Source organism: Vombatus ursinus, unplaced genomic scaffold (assembly GCF_900497805.2).
Source record: "Vombatus ursinus unplaced genomic scaffold, bare-nosed wombat genome assembly UNPS02014809.1, whole genome shotgun sequence".
NCBI lineage: Eukaryota > Metazoa > Chordata > Mammalia > Diprotodontia > Vombatidae > Vombatus > Vombatus ursinus.
In genome coordinates this window covers 6,686,198-6,699,525 of record NW_020954587.1, presented here as the reverse complement: position 1 = coordinate 6,699,525, position 13,328 = coordinate 6,686,198, and positions in this window count along the sequence as shown.

Below are 13,328 nucleotides of genomic sequence, written 5' to 3'. Positions count from 1 at the left end.
CTTACAATCAGAAGGGAAAATTAGATACTTCATCACCCTTTCAAAAGATTTCAGCTCCAGTCTGTTCTAGACATACTTTGTCAAGGGAAGAGAACTAGACAGTGTCTAGTCTCTAGACTCATATCACAAAATACCTGCTGGAGCTTTTTCCCCCCAGGTCTCTGTCTCTGTCTCTGTCTCTGTCTCTCTCTCTCTCTCTTTCTCCTGCTTTCCTCCCTCCTTCCCTTTCTCTGTTTCTCTATCTCTGTCTCTCTCTCTGTCTCATCCTCTTTCTTCCTCTGTCTCTGTCCCTGTCTTCCTCTTTGCCTTCTTCTCTTCCTCTCCCCTACTCCCATCAAGCTGTTCCTGTTGTATTCTCTCTTGCCCTCTAAATCTTGTTTCAGGTCACCTTGGCTAAGTGTCCTACCCAAACATCCTGGTACTCATTTTTATTATTGCAATCTAAGAAGTTTCATTCTGCCTCCTGGAACTTCAGTTCTCTACAAATATTTCTTCATATCTCACAGACAATAAGGTTACATTCTTATGGGTTCTGGATATCAGGTGTTTTGCTGATGTATTTATTTCAAATATTTCTTCCAATTTTTTTTCATTAACTTTGATTTTGCCTCCAAAGTATTCTTCTCTGTAGCTAAAACAAATAGATCCTTTTTTCTTCTCAGTTTTAAAAAATGATTTTTAAAAAGATTAAAGAATATTTATTTAGATTGTTGGTCCAGTTAAAATTCACTACCATGTACTGTGTGAGCTGAGTCTAAATCCATTTTGGGGGGGGGGCTAGGCAATGGGGTTAAGTGACTTGCCCACGGTCACACAGCTAGTTAGTGTTATGTATCTGAGGCTGGATTTGAACTCAGGTCCTCTTGACTCCAGGGCTGGTGCTCTATCCATAGCACCACCTAGCTGCCCCAATCTATTTTTTTTTTTGGCCATAAAACTATTTCGTTTTCCCAGTAGTTTTTGTTGTGATTCCATACCTTAGAGGTTCTTGAAGTTGAGTTTATTGAACAATAAACTTTTGTGTTCATTGGGTTCTATTTCTTCTTCCTCTGTTCTTTTTCTATTGAGCTATGTTGTTATTGTTTTCTCAATTCCTTATAGTTTTTGTAATTATTGCTTTAGAGCAGAGTTCAGCAATGTACAGTTGGCAGGCCAAATCTGTTTTGTCATCTATTTTTTATATGTCCCTGGAGCTAAGAACAGTTTTTTACATTTCTAAATGGTTGAAAAATTCAAAAGAATAATAATATTTTATGACACATGAAAATGGCCATGCTTTAGTGGTCATAAATAAAGCCATTCTCCTTTAGTTATGTATTATCTCTGGGTGCCTTTGTACTATAAGAGCAAAGTGGAATAGTTGCAATAGAGACTGTATGTGGAGCTGTCATTACTTGGCACACTATAGATCAGTGACGCAGTTAGCTATAACTGGATAGTGTTTTGAGTGCCACATATATTTCTGTACTGCAACAATAAAAACAACTTTTAAAAAATGACCAGTGTATACTCATCATGTCAAAATAAGAAAAGAAGATTTTTAAAGTTTTACCACATTTATTATAATAATTATGAGCTAAAAAGCTCAGGGCCAAGCATGAAATTTTTCTGAATGAGAAAAACATACCCCCAACTCATTGAACACCGGATGGGCTTTGGAAATTAGCTTTGGTTGTAGATATGTTTATTCATGAATTCAATCTAAAATTACAAAGCAAATGAATGCTTATATCTGAAACGTATGCTGCAGGAAAGTCAATTCATTGACAACTAATATCTGAATCACAAGTAATGTCAAATAGCTTTACGTACTTGTAGTGCTGTCAAAAGTTAAAACAAGAAACAAGATCTCCATTCCCATACAAATTTGCAGCCGAGGTAGTTTCTGAGCTCAGACTACAGTTCCAACTATGGTTCATTTTTTTTTTTTACCTCAATGCAAGTGTAAAAGAAATTTCCATGTTTCAAAATCCATCCAAGTGTGCAATTGAGAAGCTACCACCTAACCTTCAACTGGAAGTGATTAATCTGCAATGTAATGACATGTTAAAAGGCAAATATCAAGAGAAAAATCTAATAGATTTTATAAATGTCTTCCAAGTGATGAATATGCTTAATTTAAATCATATTTTAATGAATTGATATCAGTATTTGGCAGTATCTATCTGTGTGAAAAGATATTTTCAAAGATTAAATTTGTAAAAACTCATTATAGAACAGCATTAACAGATGGACATTTGCAATCGATTTTGCTGATAGGGAACATTAGCTTTGAAGCCCAGTTAAGTGAAATATTATTCCCCAAAAAAGAATTCCATTCGTCTTGTCAGGAGATCTGTATTGCAAAAAAAAAAAATGGTTCTTAATTAATTTTGTCAGTTAAAAAAGTTGTTTTTTCTCTCTTCTTACATAAGTTCCTACATAATATCCCCAATTTTTCCTCTTGGCCTGCAGAACCTAAAATATTTATTATCTGGTTTTTATAAAAAATGTTTGCCGATCCATGCTTTAGAGTACATTTTTATGTGTGATAGTTCTTATCCTCTTTCAAACTTTTCTTTTTCATAGTTCTTGACATTCTCATCTATTTATTTTTGTATGAATTTTGTTAAGCCTTTAACTCTATTAGATAGCTTATTACAATTCTTATTGTATTATATTGACCATGTCAGTTAGTTGGGGAAGTATTGGTACTTTTACTGTTTTTGCTCAACCTAACAGAGATCAAAAGATCACTCTCCATTGGATAAGTTCTTTTTTAATCTCTGTGTAAATCAGTTGACGGGGTCTTTGCCTTTGTAAAGGTCTATTTTATGACTTCAAATATGTGGACAAGGTTATTTTCCTAAGCTAGACTCCTTAAGGGTAGGGGCAATTTCTTTTTTTGTTTTTGTATCCCCAGTGCCTAACACATAGTGGGGCCTTAATAAATCTTTGTTGATTGATTGATAAGTTCATGCCCACATATTTTATCTGTTTTTCCTTATTGTAAAAAAAAATATTTTTTATTAATTCCTTTAGTTTCCTAACAATGGCTCAGAGAAATTCAGATAAATCTGTAAAGTCATCTTGTATCCTGGTGGCTTGCTAAAAAAAAAAAAAATTGAAATACATTAAACTCAAAAAGGAACTAGGAGGGGACACAGAGAGGGGAGCTAAAGACAGGGATTTAAGAGGGGGAGAAGAGTAGGACAGGTAAGAGAGAAGTCATAAGCAGAATAATCTCCAATACTAGAGAAAGAAACATGAAGGGAGAATTAAAAGGAAAGGAAGAAAGAGTAAAATGTGGAATCAGGGATGAGGCAAAAGGAAGAAAAGGTCAGCAACAGAGAGGAAACAGGTTGTTTCATTTTTATATTGCAAGTGTCAGACAAACACTTTCTCTTTTATCATTTGCCTCTTGTAAAGAGGGAGATGGGAGCAAAGAAAGAAAAAATATATATGAGGACAAGATGGAGGGAAAGATATAATTAAAAATTATAACAATGATTGTGAATGGGACTGATTCATCCATAAAACAGAAAAAAAAGATAGCAAGAAATGGATTAAAAATAGAATCCAATAATATGTTGTGTACAAGAAACAGAAGGATTCACATAAAGTTAAAGCAAGGGACTGGAGCAAAATCTATTATATTTCAGTTGAACTCAAAAAAGCAGTGGTAGCACTCATGATTTCAGATGAGGCAATAATATATATAGGCATGATAAAAAGAGATAAGGAAGGAAATTACATTATATTCAAAGGGACATAGATGATGAATCAATATAAATGTGACATATATATATACATATACACATACACACACAAACTAAGATAGCATCTAAATACATAAAGAAAAAGCTAATCAAATCGGAGAGGAGAAATAGATAGTAAAACAATAATAGTCTGAATAATAATGTTCAGACAATAATGTCCTTGAGAAATCTAAACAAAAGATAACAAGAAAGAACTTAAGGAACTGAACAAACTTTAGATAAATGAGGGGGAAAAAACGTATTTTTAAGAACTGGTGTATCAAAAAACAATTATGGAAGGAACTGAAAATTTCATCCACAAAAAAAGAGACAATAATGAGAAAATATTCCAAAACTTATAGGATACAAGTAAAGCAATTCTTAGGGGAAAATATATATCTTTAAATGCTTTAATCAATAAAAGAGAGAATGAAAAAGTCAGTCAATCAATTGCGCACACAACCAAAAAGCCAGAGCAACAAATCAAAACCGCTAGCTAAGTAACAAAGTAGAAATTCTAAAAAATTAAAAAAGAGATTAATAACATTGAAAGTGACAAACCCCACCACATTGAATTGGTGAAATAGGAGCCTTTTAAGACTAACAGAATAGACAAACAACTAATATGATTTTTAAAAGAGGATAAATGGTCAAGGGTTATGAACAGGCAGTTTTCAGAAAAAGAAAAAAAACTGTCATATAAAAATGCTGTAAATCACTATTCATTAGGGAAATGTAAATTAAAACACCTTTGAGAAATCACCTCACACCCATCCGACTGGTAATATGAAAGAAAAGGAAAATGATAAATATTGGAGGGGGTGTGGAAAAATAGGCACACTAATACACTGTTGGTGGAGTTGTAAACTCATCCAACTATTCTGGAGAGCAATTTGGAACTATGCTCAAAGGGCTATAAAACCGTGCATACCCTTTGTCTGTACCACAAAGTTGTTGTTCAGTAATTTCAATTGTGTCCAACTCTTTGTGACCCCATTTGGGAATTTTCTTGGCATGGATACTGGAGTGGTTTGCTATTTCTTTCTCTGGCTCATTTTACAGATGAGGAACTGAGACAAATATGGTTAAGTGACTTGCCCAGGGTTACACACCTAGTAAGTGTCTGAGCCAGGATTTGAACTCAGATCTTCCTGACTCCAAACCCAGTGGTTCTATCCACTGCTCCACCTGTATTCTTATTAGAAAACATTTTAAAGAAAAATAATTTTGAAAGAGTAGAACTCTGATTAATGTAATAATAAACCAGAGGAGTGGAAATAAAATACACCACCCTTCCAGTGATGTGATAGACTTAAAAATGTAGCATGCTGTAGTTCATTTTCAGTCATGTCCAACTTTTTATGACCCCATTTGGGGTTTTCTTTGCAAAGATACTAGAGTGGTTTGCCATTTTCTTCTCCAGCTCATTGTATATAGGAGAAAACTGAGGTAAACAGGGTTAAGTGACTTGTCCAGGGTCACGCAGCTAGTAAGTGTTATGTGTCTGAGGTCAGATTTGAACTCAGGTCCTTCTGAATCCAGGGCCGGTGTTCTATCCACTGCGCCACCTACCTGTCCCCGTGAAGCAGGATTTTTAACTCAGGAAAAGTATGCCACCTAGCTGCCCTAAAATGTAGTTTGAGACATATTTTTTTATATTGCCAATGTGGAAATTTTCTTTCCTGGACTATGTACATCTGTTAAGAGAGTTCTACTATTCTTTGTTGTTGTTGTTGTTGAATGAAGAGGGACATGGAAGGATATATATAGTCTGTGTTTATGTGTGTGTGTGTATATGTGTGGGTTTATTATATATACCTATACATACATACGTACATACATATATATAGATATACACATATAAATGGAGAGAGAGAGACAGACAGAGAGAGACAGAGACAGAGGAGGGACAAGGTGGAGAGGAGGGGAACAAGGAAAGGAAGAAAATAGGCATTCTGGTGGAGTTAGTACTGGCCATGGCGGTGGACAGGCCATCCTGCAGCTGTAGCTCCATGGTCAGCTGTCAGGAAGGGCTTCATTAGTTGGGGGTTACAGTGGGAGTTGGCTGTTTCTATGTATAAATTGTTCAAGTTTAGTATTCATAAATTAGAAATGAACTATAATTATGAATTATTTACTTAGAAGTTCCTCAAAATGTTTAATTTGAAAAATATTCTCTAGATTAGACTATGCCCCATATTTTATAAAAGACTTTTTCTACATCTAATGAGATGATTATATAGTCTTTATTTTTCTTCTTTTGTATAAAATTTGTCATACTGAATTTTTTCTGATATAAAATTATACTTCCATCCCATTTATCAATCCTACTTTGATCCTTTGGGTTTTTTTTATTTACTATTGTATTCTCTTTGTGAGTAATTTACTATATTAATTAATGGTATTGGTCTACCAATACGACTTGTATTTTCTGATTTTATTTTCTACCTTTGCCTTTTTTTTCTGTTTAGGAATCAACACCATACTATATTGTAGAAGGAGTTAGTTAACAATAATGTTTCTCTGTTTTAAAACAGATGCAAGTTACTTTTTCTTTATACATTTTGTAGAATTTGCTTGTGAATCTTTCTGGGCCTGATATCTTTTTCTAGGGCAGTTCTTTAATGGGTGGTCCCATTTCTTCTAAGATTGCTTCATTACTTTTGGTGTTTTATGTTTTTGTATATGGTGATCCATTTCAAACTTTTTGGCATAGATCTATATATAGTAATTTCTTGTTATTTTCTTGATTTCTCTTATTCTGGGGATCATAATTATGAGGTGATGGGACCTGGACCCCTAAAGGGAAAAAAAAACATGTCTCCGGATGCAACCCAGTCCTTGAATTTTCCCACACATTCCAGCAGCCCAGATCTCCGGCACCTCTGCCCCAGGCACCTGGCCCACCCCAGACTATTTACCACTTCTTAATCCCACCCAGATCCTTTCACTGGCCCTTTTGTATATAAGCATCAGTCTCATCCTCATTAGTTTGCTGGTTTGTCCACCTTATTGGCATTACAATAAACTTTGCCATTCCACTGGAAGATGGTTTGAGTGAGTGAATTCATTCCAGGTGGACTCTGCCCTACACTCTGACATTTTGGGTTTCCTGGCAACCCTAAACCTTGTCAATCCCTTTCTCATTTATGATATTGTTATGTTTACTATTTTTAAAAAAATTAGATTTGCTAATTATTTATCAATTTTGTGGATCTTTTTTTAAAAACAGCTTTTGAATTTATTAGTCATTTCAATTATTTTCTTATTTTCAGTTGCTTTGATCTTACTTATTCTTCTACTAGTCACATCTTCTTCTTGGCTTAAAAAAAAAAAAGGGACCTTCATTACCTAGGTCCCTCCTACCCTTTCAGTCTTGTTATACCTTACTTCCCACCATGTATTCTTTGATCTAATGACACTGGCCTCTCTGGCTTCCTATAAGTCCCAACTAATATCTCAATTTCCACAGGAAACTTTCCCCAACTCCTTTTAATACCAATCCTTTCCCCTAGTTTTTTTCTTCTATTTATCCTCTTCATAGCTTGCTTTTTATGCATTTGCCTGCATGTTTTCTCCATTATTAGACTGTAAGCTCTTTGAGGGCAGGGACTATCTTTTGCCTCTTTTTGTATCCCCAGTGATTGACAAAATGCCTGTCACCTTCATATACTTGTTACTTTTACCCTTTCCCCTACTAATACCCCATTGGAGAGCAGGAAGTAAGTCATGTGATTTCTCCTTTCCCCAAAGTCCTCTTTAGAACTATTATCTTTTTAAATGCTATTTTTAGTTTTCTTGTTATGCATATGAAACTGTATTAGAAGCCAGGTAACTGTTACTGTTTCATGGTGTGTTGTGGGAGTCGTCTCAAAGAATTCAGAGTCAGACCGCCTCTAATCCAATTATAGGCATTTATTGAGGACTGATGCTTCTCAGAATTGGGCTAGGTTCCAAGAGGAACCAGCAACTTAGTAAGACAACATAGGCAAATTTATCGTGTAATGATGCTGAGTACACAACAGAAATTATGAATATTGTAAAGGCAAGAGGGGTTTGTTAAGGGATTGGGTAATAGGGGAGGGTTCCCTTCTATGTTTCAATAGTCAAACATCCTGGTCATTCTGCTTTCTGATTGGCTAGATATTGTGGTCCTACTTGGTCAAGATGGATAGTTAGGCATTGTGGTCCTGTCTTGTGCTAAATGGATAATGTGATTGTGGTTGAATTCAAGGACACACCTGTTCAAATATGCGAATTAGATCTGGGGATAGTGGCTAGCTAGGGGCAGTGCCTGTATTGAGTCTGTAAGCCTGTGGTGTGGTTAAAGTCAGATTGTGTGGTTAAATCAGGATATGCCTGCTGTTTAGTGGGGCCCATAAGGAAGTTAGAGTATTGGGTCTGGGGCAGCTTTATTAGGATTCCATCATATCACTATCTAAGCTGTGCCTGTATTACTTACTTGGGTTCAATCAAGATTAGAAAGGAAAGACCAGGAAAAGAGATCTAAATTATGGAGGGTTTGTTAATACAAGTTGAAGTGTCCAGTAAAACATACACATTTCAAAGATATGAGAATCTATCTACTAGTGAGGAAGAAAAAAAGAGTAATCCTCAGGACCACATACTCTTGGTAAATATGAACTAGTAGTCCCAGAGGTGGGTAAGTACTTTAACAGCCATTCATATTTTCCCCTTTCCTTAGAAATAGCAGCATAATCTGTGATGGGCTTGAAAAGCAAGCCATGCCTCTATGTTGGGAGGGGGACCAAATTGCTGGGAAAGGTAATCTCTGCAAATTTGAGAGGGTTTGAGTTTTCCCTTAAGCATCCTCAGTTAAGCCCCTTAGGCTATGGAGAGATTCACAATTTGGGCTGATCTGCTCACCAGCACCACCTGGTGGGTTATACTAGTTATATTGCATAAAGTTCTACAATTTTCCTATTTCTGATGAGAACACCACCATCATTTCAGTCACCTCAGTTTTCTCTGTACCTGTTTTCCCACCCACTTAGCTACATGGCAGAATGGAAAACAGTTAGGGTTTGAAAACTGTCCCAGAATCGTCTCTGAATTATTAGCCAAATAAGAATTACTAATTTTATAGTTTAGCATTGAGAAATGTAAATTTGGAAGGTATGTTGAATGCTTACAAAGAGTATGGTGAAGTCTCTGATAGAAGGAATCAAGTCTTTGTCTGGAAGAGGAGTACACTAAAAATACTGTCGCTAATGGCACTAGCTAGCTGGGGTCAGCCTGCCCTTTGTTCTAAAGAGCTTAGAGTTGAGAATCTTCTGCAAGGAAAATAATAAGACTCATCAACCAAGATTCTGAGAGAACCAGGCAAGTGAGGCTGATCTCAAGGGTTTTTCTTTGTGCTACTCAAGGGTTTTTTTTTTTTTTTAACTTTTCTAAACCAACAATGCTAAATGTAAATGGACTTGTTCCCCAATAAAATGTAAAAGAAAAACAGAATGAATTAAAAGCAGTTATAGAATAGAGTAAAAATGCAACTTATAGGAAACACACTTAACTCAGAAAGTTATAAATAAATTCAAAGATATAAAGATATAAATAAATTCAAAATGAAGGGTTAACTTTAAATTTATCATATTATGCAAAATCATGAAAATCAGGAGTAGCAACAAAAATAACAAATATTAGACAAAGTCAAATTCTAACACCAAAGTTTGGGAGCCAGCATTGTACAGTGAAAAGGATTAGATGTTATTTTATTTGTATTTTATTCTATTAAAAAGGAACACAATTATTATTTCTTTTATTAATCCAAATATAATGGAATTGCTTTAAACAAAATGTATTCATTTAATAGTAGTGATAATGTTGTTCAGTCACTTTTTCAGTCATGTCCAACTCTTCAGGACCCCATTTGAGGTTTTCTTGGTGGAGATACTGGAGTGGTTTGCCATTTCCTTCTCCAGCTCATTTTACAGATGAGGAAACTAAGGTAAATAGAATTAAGTGACTGCCCAGCTTTTCATCACCAGTGTCTTAGGCCAGATTTGAACTCAAGAAGACTTCCTGACTTCAGACCCAACACTCTATCCACTGCACCACCTAATTGCTCCAGTAATTATGTAGGCTTCTTTAATTTGGGCTTGCATTATGAAAAACAGGAGATTACTTCATTCCCCTCTTTTTCTTTCTTCCTGTTTTTCTTAAATGGTCCATGATTTTGCCAATATGATGTTAGGAAGTGTCTCACTTTTGAAAAAAAATTAAGTCAGAAACAAGATGATAGGGTAGTAGGAAGAAGTATAGCTAAGCTCTCCAATACCACTCCTCTACAAAAATAAAGGCACCAGATTTATTCCTGATAGGAAAATCCAACAACAAAATCAGTGAGCCATTTTTCTAGTCCAGGAAACATAGAAAGACAGACAGAGATATTTTTAGACACTATAAATGGGGTCTAGCCAAAATTATGGTGCCAAACCTTTCAATACAGGAATTGAAAGAACAAGGCTATGGACTAGGGCAAAAAAGAGATCCCAGTCTCAAACAGGAAGATTTCAGTCTTGTGCAGGATGTAGAAACAGGTGCAAATTGGTAGCTCTGTCATTTACTACCCAGTTCCAGACCACAGATACAAATCAGACTACTGAGGGGACCTGTGCCCAAGGTGGAGTTTGTTGAATGCAGCTATGAGCTGACTTTGCCTGATCCTAAAGCTACAAATTGCCTGATAGTGATCAAAATCAGTTAAAAGAGGGCTATTGAAACCAGTAAAAAGAAAAGAAAAGAAAAAGAAAAGCCTTTATTCTGATCAGATGTTACCACTCCTGAGCCTCCCTGGCCTTCTCTATGGAATTTTGGTTGTTATAAAAAACAACTTATGCAACAGCTTCTTGAGGCTGTGCCTCCTCTGAGACCCTCTCCCTGCTGAAATGTATTTTAACCCTGTCCCACTCTTCCCCTCTTGGGCACTCCAGTACTTTGGTGCTCTGTGGTGACCCCAGATTGCAATCCCCTTGCCTCAATTAAAAGATCCTTTGCTGCTACTATTCTGGTAGTCTTCTTTATCCCAGGTTGACAGATTGCAGGGTGAGGAGTAGTCATGGGCCCTGGGCTGTGTACTGAGTGAGAAACAAGTCCAGAATCAAACAAGTCAATAAGCCAACAAGTCCAGAAACAAAAACTGTTTATCTCTGACTGCAGAAGCTAAACAGGATCTCATTTCCAACCTCCATCCTGCTCTGAAGCCTACAGCTAAACAACCAAAGGAAGTGATCAGACTTTGACATGAATTGTCCCTGAGGCCCTGGAATAACATAACACCCGATATCTCAAGAAAGCAATAGAAGAACCCAAGAAGACATAATCTTAGCCAAGATTTTCACTCAAGAAGTGCACAGAGTATGGCCCCCAACATAAAGTCCAAAGTCAGAAAGTAGGCAGAAAAAATGAGCAAACAAAGAATCCCACCATAAAAAGCAATTATGGTTAAAGAACATTCAGCACAAATCCAGAAGAAGAAAATGACTCCAAAATATCAATAAGCAAAACCACAAAGAAAAACACAGCTTGGGCACAAGATCAACTAGAATTCCTGGAAGAGATGAGACAAGAGTTCTTTCTTTTAAGAAGTTAAAATGATTCTTAAAATCAAATGAGAACATTACAGGGAAAATGGAGAAAGAAATGAAAGTTATGGAAGAAAGAATTAGGAAGAAAATTAACAGTTTGGCACAAGAGGTACAAAACTGTGCACAAGAAAAAGACTCCCTGAAAGTTAGAGTGGACCAACTAGAGCTTACTACTCCATGAGATAACAAGAAATATTAAAACAAAGAATGAAAAAAAAAAACACAGAAGAAAATGACTGTAAAACAACAGACTTAGAAAATAGCCTGAGGAGAAAAAAAAAAGTAAGAATCATTTGAATCTAAACTCCATGACCAAAAAAGAGCATAAATATAATTTTTTCAAGAAATTGAAAGACTCCAACATCTCTTAGAAGAGGCCAACGTGAAAATAGGAAAAATCTATCAGTTACCTCCTGAAGGACATCTCAAAATGAAAACTCCCAGGAACAGTATGGGAAAATATACTACATCAAAGAAAAAATACTACAAGAAGCCAGAAAAAAGTAATTTAAGTACTGAGTCAGGATCACACAAGGTTTAGCAGCTATCACAATAAAAAATGGAGATCTTGGAATGCAATATTGTTTAACGCAAAGGGTGTGAGCTTTCAAAAATAACTTATCCAGCAAAAGTGAGAGTAAGTGGATCTTTAATGAAATAGAGAACTTCCAAGCATTTCTCATGAAAAGACCAGACCCATGTAGAAACTTTAAAATATAAATACAAAAGTCAAGAGATCTGAGTTCAAATGTGACTTCAAACACTTACTAGCTGTGTGATCCTAGGCAAGTCACTTAACCTCTATTTGCTTCAGTTACCTCATCAGTAAAATAAAGATAATAGCATCACCTAGCAAGGTTGTTGTGAAGTTCAAGGGAGAAAATACTTGTAAAGCACTTAGCACAGTGTCTGGCACATAGTAGGCACTTAAGAAATGCTTAGTCCCTTCCCTCTTCCTCCCACTCCTTGAGTTCAGGAACTGTCTTTCTTTTTGCTATCTTCAGCTGTCTATTTGCATCTTCAGCACTTAGCATACATAGTACTTGGTATACAGTAAATACTTAAATGCTTCTCAGCTTGCCTGGTAACATGTGGCTAGGGCAACTCACAACTATAGAACTACAGGCTGCTTCTCCCTGGGCACAGCATCTCTGCTGGACAGTTTGTTCTGATTGACTCCCTGGGTTTTGTCTTCCGCACTTTGATTTTCTTGTTGTCAGGGTTAGTTTTCTCTTGAATCCATAGTTAACTGTCTCTTTGGAGCTGCCTTCTTACTGTCTTGAAGGTGATTCCTCCCTCTATCTGTGTCTCCCTGCTGAATGCGTCTCCCAGTGCCCCAAATTCTCAAACTGTCTGACTAACTCCGGGGGTTAGCAGGTTTTGCCTTATAAAAGCCTTTGGGGTCATGGCCAATCTTTGAGAAGCCAATGGCCAGAAGTACTTCTAATTTAATCAGGGAACTTATTTGTAATGGGATAAGTCTTGAAGCTATATTAGCATATTAATTTATCTATTTTTATTATCTGCCACTTACTAGTTTATCTTATTATATCAACTAGAATGCAAAAGAGAGGAGAGAAACAAGTTGCCTTCACTACATAGACTTATATACAAGTTTTAGTCAGCTTGTAACAGCCAGAGAAAAGATCGTTAAGTTTTTAGTGTGAATTTCTATACTTTGGAAATCAACTAACACTGCAAATCACTTGATTCATCATTTTGTCGATTATTTAGACCAAAGAAAGTGTTAATAATACAAATTAAATTTAGAAGTATGTCATTTTGGGTCAGCTAGGTGGCACAGTGGATAGAGCACCAGCCCTGGAGTCAGGAAGACCTGAGTTCAAATGTGGCCTCAGACACATAACACTCACTAGCTGTGTGACCCTGGTCACTTAACCCCAATTGCCTCACCAAAAAAAAAAGTATGTCATTTTTTTTGAGAGATAACTGTTAAACATTTATTAACGCTACCTTGCTTAAA